This window comes from Bubalus bubalis, chromosome 22 (assembly GCF_019923935.1).
Source record: "Bubalus bubalis isolate 160015118507 breed Murrah chromosome 22, NDDB_SH_1, whole genome shotgun sequence".
NCBI lineage: Eukaryota > Metazoa > Chordata > Mammalia > Artiodactyla > Bovidae > Bubalus > Bubalus bubalis.
The window spans coordinates 60,468,492-60,476,522 of NC_059178.1; the positions used below are offsets into that span (position 1 = coordinate 60,468,492).

Sequence of the window (8,031 nt, forward strand, 5' to 3'; positions counted from 1 at the left end):
CCCAGACCAGACTCGAATAGACACTCTAGATATGTTCATACCTGAAATTTAGTAAGGTTCAAGTTCCTTTTTTAAAATGAAAACCTAGTATTTCCCCCAACTTCTACTCTTCTTAAAAATCTTGTTTAGTCACTCAGTCTCTCTCTTGTAACCTCATGGACTGTAGCCCACCAAGCTCCTCTGTCTAAGGTATTTCTGAGGCAAGAATTCTGGAGTGGATTGCCATTTCCTTCTCCAGGGGATTTCCTGACCCAGGGATTGAACCTGGGTCTCCTGCATGGCAGGCAGATCCTTTACCACTGAGCTACCAGGAAAGACAGAGCCTTTAAGAGTCTGAAGAAGGAAGTGGAAAGGACTGGGTGCAGACACCCTGGTTCCAGTCCCAGCTCTGCCCTCTGGGTTGCATGGAACCAAAAGACTCCGTACTTCCCTGAAACTCTCCCTGCAGGGCCTGAAGATCACAAACTACACCTTCTGAAATTTCTTCCGGCAGCATAAATGGCATAGAATAGTCATAGGTTATAGTTCTGGGGCTCTTTTTATTAAAAGAGTACTTCCCCGGAGCCTCATCCAAAGCCAGGAAACACTATTCTTTTCACAGGTCAGAGGCATCAAGGTCCTGGAACTCACTCTCCTCCAAAACTGGCACTTAGGAAACCACAGAATGACCCAGGCTTGTGCCTACAGAGCCAACCACCGAGGGCTTGCTTGATGCCCCCCAAAAGCTCCAGTGGGAACCATCATAGACCCTACCGGAAGAACGAGTCCATCCCAGGTCGGTGGCAGGAGCAAGCCCATGTAATGAGAGGCCCGGGGCTGACACCTGTCCACACAGCCTGAAGCCTGGGCTTGTCCTTCTCATGCTCAGGGCCTGGCATCAACTACAAACTGGCACGTGCCATCTGCCTCTGCAGGGATTAAATCACATGCTACTGCAGCTACTGACTTTCAAACTGCCTGCCCCCTCCCACCGAAGGGAGTGCAGGGTAGAGAGCAGGAATGAGGCGCTCTGTGCTCTGGAAAAACTGGCAGACCAGCCCTTCAGATAATTATTTTCAGGAGCTGATTTCCTGAGCCCAATTCTTTCATCTCCTCATATCTAGAAAAGTACTAAAATCATTCACGGTGATAACTGTGCCTTGTGATGGCAGAAACCTTCTACAAAAATATGTGCTTGTCTGCATGCACTCCCCCTTCAACCAAGGAGCTTCCCAGGTGGCTCAGTGGTAAAGAATCCGCCTAAAAACGCAAGAGACACAAGAGATGCAGGTTCAACCCCTGGGTCGGGAAGATACCCTGGAGTATGGCAACCCACTCCACTGCTTGGAGAATTCTAAGCACAGAGGAGCCTGGCAGGTTACAATCCATGGAGCCAAAAAGAATCAGACACAATTGCGCAACTGAGCACACCCCTTCACCAAAATCACATGTATATTGACCTTGCCCCTTGCCTCTTTGGAGCAGTTTCTCAGAGCTATCTGAGGTGCTGTCTCCTGGGCTGCAGTCCTCCTTTTGCCCAAAATACAACAACTCTCAGCTCCCACGTTGTGCACTTTTGTTTTAGGTCAGCATGGCAGAAGCATCTCCATCCCACACATCCAGAAACTAAGAGGCTCTCTAAGACCTGGACTAGAACTCCCAGACCACGCCCTGCCCTTCCCCTGTCAACGGACCAGGCACAGGAAGGTCTCACAGGCCTCACGTCTTCCTCTCCCTTCTTTCTGCCTGGTTCTCCCTCCAAAGCCCTACCAGGCCACAGGTCCGAGGCCCGGCCAGCAGAGGCTGAGCCCACACCCACGGTGAGCCTTGTCCCCTGGTGGGGGGATGCAGTCAGGACCCCAAGTACGTCCAGTGCTGTGAGTGGCAGCTGCCACATTAGCTCCCTGAGGACCAAACTTAGAGAAGCAGCATCAAAACCGGCCCAGAGCTGCCCCTCCCCGGCCCCCGCTCCTCGGGGCCCTAGAGGATGCGGGGTCAAAGGGAGAAGGGAGGGGCTGTGAGGCAGAGGAAAGGCCGCAGGAACAGAGGCAAGAAATGGAGGGTTTGGAGGGGAGCCCACCCCTGGGTGTGGCCACACCTGCTGCAGACCCATCTCCTCAGGCCAGTTTGATCCAGGAGCCCCCAGCTGGACTCTGGTTCAGGGTCACCCACCAGGTCACATCCTCAGATGGAGATTCTCAAGATCCGAACAGAACCAGAGCAGCCCAGCTGCCAACTCAGGCCGATCTAGTGCACGGGTCCTTCCTGGATTCTGGTCGGTCAGACACTGCTATTGAAATTCTCCTAACACCAGCGGCACCTGGACTCAGACAGCTTGCCCTGATCCAATCCCATCGCCATCAGCTGCTCAACAATTAGACCCTTTCTCCACAATTTCAAAAGTGTTTTTTGATCCAGGGAAGGAGTGCTATTTTAATATTTTTCACTCCAGTGTTTACACTCTTGTCCTTCACTTGTCAAATCTCAAACGTTTTAGAAATTAGTAGTCTCCAGGTTTCAGTTGCAAATTTTCAGTCAACAGAACAAAACCCAACCTTCTGCAGCGAAGGTAGAAAACCAACCCTGGCAGCAAAGCCTGTGTTCCTCCCTCCGTGGCTCAGCTCACCAAGGTGGTAACTTCCCAGCCCAAGTAGGCGATTGAAATGCAAACGCTATTAAGTACTGTCTGTTTCTTTCTGCTATTCAAAAAATGGAGAAGAAATTAAACACAAAAACTCGTTAAAGCAAAGTTCAGATTACCAATGTGAGCACAAAACAGTCAGTAAATGCAAATGCCAATGTTCTAATTGTAACGATAACTGAAACCACTTCACACCCTGGTCACATTGACTGTCTGTTTAAAGGTCTAATTAGAACCTTCAGCTATTATGGGTGATATGGATGAATACTTTATTATGAGTGCATTTATTCTTACAGCTTTGTGCCTTTCAGCAGTAAGCTCCTTGAAAGTAGGGATTCTCCTTTAATTCACTGAGGCTGTAGCTGGGCTAGCGGCTCAGTTGTGTCCGACTCCTTGCGACCCAGTGGGCTGTAGCCCCCCAGGCTCCTCTGTCCATGGAATTTTCTAAGCAAGAACACGGGTGTGGGTTGCCATTCCCCTCTCCTGGGGATCTTCCTAATCCCAGGATCCAACCTGGGTCTTCTGCCTTGTAGGCAGATTCTTTACCATCTGAGCCACCAGGGAAGCCTAATTCATTGTGGGAGTGGTATCAACTAGATGACGTTGAGCTAACAGCAGGAAAACAACTCTGGGAGTACACTCAGTTTGGGCAGAGCAGTGATCTCCAGGGACACAAGTGCCGAGCTGTATACCAACCAGCCGCTTCATTCGTTACAGACTGCGGGGTTCAGGTCCGTCATGTCTGAGCTTCTGCATGCAATCAAGAGACCAGCCATAGTTAAACTACAAAACCCCTTCCAAAATAATTTCAATTTCAGTTTTGATTCTTTTTTGTTGTTGTTGTTATTTTCATTTAGATTTTATGAGGAAAAATTTTAGAACAATAGTAATGGTATTATCGGAGAAGGCAATGGCACCCCACTCCAGTACTCTTGCGTGGAAAATCCCATGGATGGAGAAGCCTGGTAGGCTGCAGTCCATGCGGTCTCTAAGAGTCGAACACGACTGAGCAACTTCCCTTTCACTTTTCACTCTCATGCATTGGAGAAGGAAATGGCAGCCCACTCCAGTGTTCTTGCCTGGAGAATCCCAGGGACAGCGGAGCCTGGTGGGCTGCTATCTATGGGGTCGCACAGAGTCGGACACGACGGAAGCAACTTAGCAGCAGCAGGAGCAGTAATGGTATTAGAAAAATAAAGGGAATTAGAAAAATATGCCCATATCCTAGAACATCACCCACTTTTCTATTCTCATGTTTCCTTCCTGTCTTCACTAATACAATGTGTATTTTTGCACAGTTGAACAATGACAGTGCAAATGTATAGCCTTTATACTGAAGCTGTATCACTCATCCACTTTAACCCTTGGGCATTTAAAGGTATTTCAAACAGAGCTGCACTGGGCACATCCTGTGTTACTTAGTGACAAATTTTTCCTTAGGTTCTTTTTTTTAAGTTTAATATAATCCTTAAAACTCCTCACGAGTTCTCCATATTGCTTCAGAATAATTTAGATAAATTGAAAGCACATTTCTAGCAAAGTAATAATTTATTACAATAAGTTACCTACTTGACCAAAGGTTCCAAAATTTCATAGAAAACACATGTACTGCTGTCATCACTGTTTCAAACAGAATTAGAATACCCTCTACTACTTAGGATTTGTAATAACGAACCTACTAAAAAAGTTATGGAACATTTATAGGCCAAACAATGAAAAGAGACTAAAGAGCATACTTATTACAAACATGACAAAAAGTTCATAAATAAAAAACATTTACAACTAAAATCTTAAAGATATAAACAGATAATTAGATGAAGAGAAGAATTAATAGCAATAAAATCTGAAAAAAAAGTTCATTCTCACAAATAGTGCAAGAAATGACAGCTAAAAAAAATAAAGCATTTCTCACCTATTAGATTAAAAATAATCTAGTTATCAGTAAAGACTGAGAAAAGACAATCTGAAGACTTTGAAACTAGTGATTCACATTCCAGTCCCCCGACTGTGTTGAGGAGCCCAGAGACAGACTGAGAGATAGGATCCCGGGTGGCCTCGGCCTGCAAGGGCTTGGAGCCGGGCTTGGGTTCCCAGCCAGAGGCTGCGGCTGGGCAGCAGCAGTGAGAGAAAGGAAGGAATTAGGCTTTGTTCGGAAGAAGCAAGTTACCCGCAGTATAAACACGCCGTCCACTAGATGAGTAAACGCCGGGGCAGGTTTTACACCTTCTGGAATGGCCGGCTCTTTTTCTCTCTCTGTCCACGGCTCCAAGGGCCACAGTGCTCCGCGGTTCGGCGTGCCGTGTGCACGTCCGCGGCGCCCGAGTGAGTTGTGGCGTCTGGTTGTGGGGCGTGCTCAGTCACCGGGCCCGCTTATGATGGATCAATGAACAGGAACTCATTATATCCTGACGAAAACCAGCCACAGGAAGGGAGAGTCCACTTAGGTGTGTGAGAGTGAGATTATATACTTTTTTTTTCCCCGTTGTTTCATTTCACAAAACTGCCAAAGTCCAGCCAATGTTTTGTCAGTAAAAAACAATAAAGAATATGAAAAGCCCATCTTCACAGAACATTGGACATTGCAAAACAACCTGCAGCTATTATCGGATATATCAAAACCGACACGTAAAACTTTGGCGCTTGATTGAGCCATATCTCACCTGGACAGCTCAGCTCATCCCCTCTCTCCCCAGTGGAGCTGCGTGTCCGAAGAACCGGGGCAGGGAGTTTATGAGCTTCATTGAATTGGTGGTATTCAGATGGTTGAAAAAATTGGTGACGTTGCAAAACTGATCGTTAGATGTTCAGAAGCAGAGGGACTCTTACTCCATCAGGACCTAAAGGAATAGCCTGGATTAGAAGCGAGGCTAATTGTGTTCACATACCTTATATAGAAACCAGGAGTGCTTTATGAATGCAGTGTTGATGCGTTTGCTACCTGTGGTCTCTTACCTTTTAAAAAAGCTAATGAACTGACACACAACTTGGTTCTAATGTCATCAAAAAGGCAACTATTTCTTGAAAACAGGAAAATAATCCCTGCATCTTCTCTCACATACACCCATATGGTATGAATTTTATGTCCTTTAATATTACTTTGTGTCTTTCTAATATTGCAACAAGAACTTGTGTGTGTGTATTTGTGTGTGTGTGTGTGTGTGTGTGTGTAAAAACTGCACCCAAATTAAATGAGGAAGAAATAATTCAGAAGTTGCTTTTCCTGTGCTGCTTACAAGTAAGAGACAAACAGATACATGAGCAGCCGAACAAGGGTCAGATCCTACGCCACAGATGTGCCAAAAAGCCCTATTACGCACTACTGACACCCCAGAATTCCCATTGGCACACCTAAATAATATCAGATTGGGCTCTTCACGTGTATTATACTGCCGAACATCTGTTTCCTGGGTTTCTGAGAGACTGTATTTAAAGCCTAAAGGTTTGGTATTAAGGGAAATAATTAACATGTTTCTTGGCAACTGGCCAGCAGGGATGGCACATCCCTCGAAAATGACAAAGTCTCTTCATCCCCCACGTCACCGTGAGCGATTCCCAGAGTAATTCGGGAGAATGACTGTAATAATACGCCCTTCCTCTGAAAGAGCTGTGATGTAGGCGTGGGGATGACAGCGCATTTGCAGCCTACATGGCGAGGAGCTGGGCTCAAGGGCGCCGGAGGTCAGTGGAGATCCCACTGGTAAACTAGCCATCACCTGGTGTTCTCTTAGTTCTTAGAAATGGTCCTTTTGCATTCATAGGAAATTGAAGTGCTTCAGTGAATTCTAAAAGCTGAGATTTCCATTTTGAAACTGCCAGGGACACATCCCTCAGACACTCTCAGTGGATTTACAGCTGTGGTCCCAAAATTTATTTCCACATCTCTGAGCAGTACCCCAGCCCAGCCCAGTCTTCTTGGAGAAGTTTCTAGAGGGTGCAGGTATCATTTTGGTCTTAGTTCTTTTTGATTGCACAGACAGACTCACCTTCATGGGAGGCTAAACTTCTCAAGACAGGGCAGGAATGAAGGAGCACGGTACAGATGCTGGCTTCTTTCCCTTCCCACTGTTCTGATGGTTAAACACGAGGTGACACAGTGCATACAGGTGCACCGCCCTCTGGTACGACCACTGCTGATTTCAGATTCAATGCATTCCTTCCTATTTTGGTTTAAAAGCATATTTATTTTGGTTTTAATCTAAGGGAAACTCAAGAAGATACTCATGGGGCAATTGCTCATCCATCACAGAAATGGGTGCCCTATTTGAACGTTTTGAGAAGCTCCCTTGCCTGGTGAACGTCCATCCAAGAAACATCATAGTGGCCCCAGCAGAAGACACTTGGAAAACGCTCATCATTGACCAGGGTCCCTTCTCCCCTCCTCCACCTCCACCACACAGTGTTTTCACTTTTAGCTAGCAGATGCCACGGCTGGACCCGGCTCCATCTTTATTCCGCTGTGTGGTCTGTGGGTGGCTCTGTTCTGAGGCTGTTCGGGTGCTTCTGCTGTGATCAGCATGCTGGCTTCTCTGCACTGCGGTGGGACAGTGACTGGAGCTTGGGTCCTGCAGGAGCATCGCAGCTGCGAAGAGTGATGGAATGACCTCATTTCAGGCTTTCTCTTAGACAACAGGCAGCACCCTATGAAGATTGATACAGAAGGGCAGGCCGCCTGGGCCGGACCATCAAATGGATTGATATTATTCTCTAGCAGAGGATGAAGACAGAGTAACCGTTATCATACTCAATACGTAGGCTTGTCAGCAGCAGAAAATCATCCCGTGTCACTGATTATGGGAGCATTTCATGACTGTCACTTGAATTTAGTAGCACGACAGCGTGAGCAGGCTACTGGGTCAGAAACTCCCTATTTGTAAGAAAAGGAAAGGCTGCTCCCAAACCCAGCCCCCACGAAGGTGCCCCTGGTGGAAGGGAGAGGCTGGCAATTTGCAATATGCATTTGCTTCTTGTCTCATAGAACAAGGGTGGCAGGTTCCCAGGGCGGGGGCCTCTGTGGGTTCAGTTCCCCGACACGAAGTTGCTGCATGAGAATCACTCTGTTCCCCAGGTGATCACCCAGGGGGAGTAGGAAGAACTTGCATTCTCGAAGATAGCTGTGACGTACCTACTGCCTCATGTGTCATTCACTCTTCACTCACGTGGTGGACACACCCACTCACAGACGCAGACACACACGAGAAATTAATGCCTGTCCACTGTGAATGGAGAACTGAGGCTCGGTGGCAGCTCGAGGCACAAGGGAACAGCTGCCTCTGATGCCCACGGGGGTGAGGCAGTCATTCCCCACGTGACATGACTGGGCCCGCAAGTGATCGCCAGCCAGGCCCTGATTCCGGCTTCTGAAACTGAGCCATCATTCTCTCATTCTTTGTTTCCCACCCCTTGTGAGAGGC

The 8,031-nt window shown here is 47.3% G+C and overlaps 1 non-coding gene across 1 annotated transcript; it reads right to left on the reverse strand.

Annotated features, from left to right (window-relative positions):
* Positions 1–242: 242 nt before the first annotated feature.
* On the reverse strand, positions 243–314 carry TRNAG-GCC. Its single transcript has one exon. It is a non-coding gene; the product is annotated as a tRNA-Gly (tRNA).
* Positions 315–8,031: the final 7,717 nt, after the last annotated feature.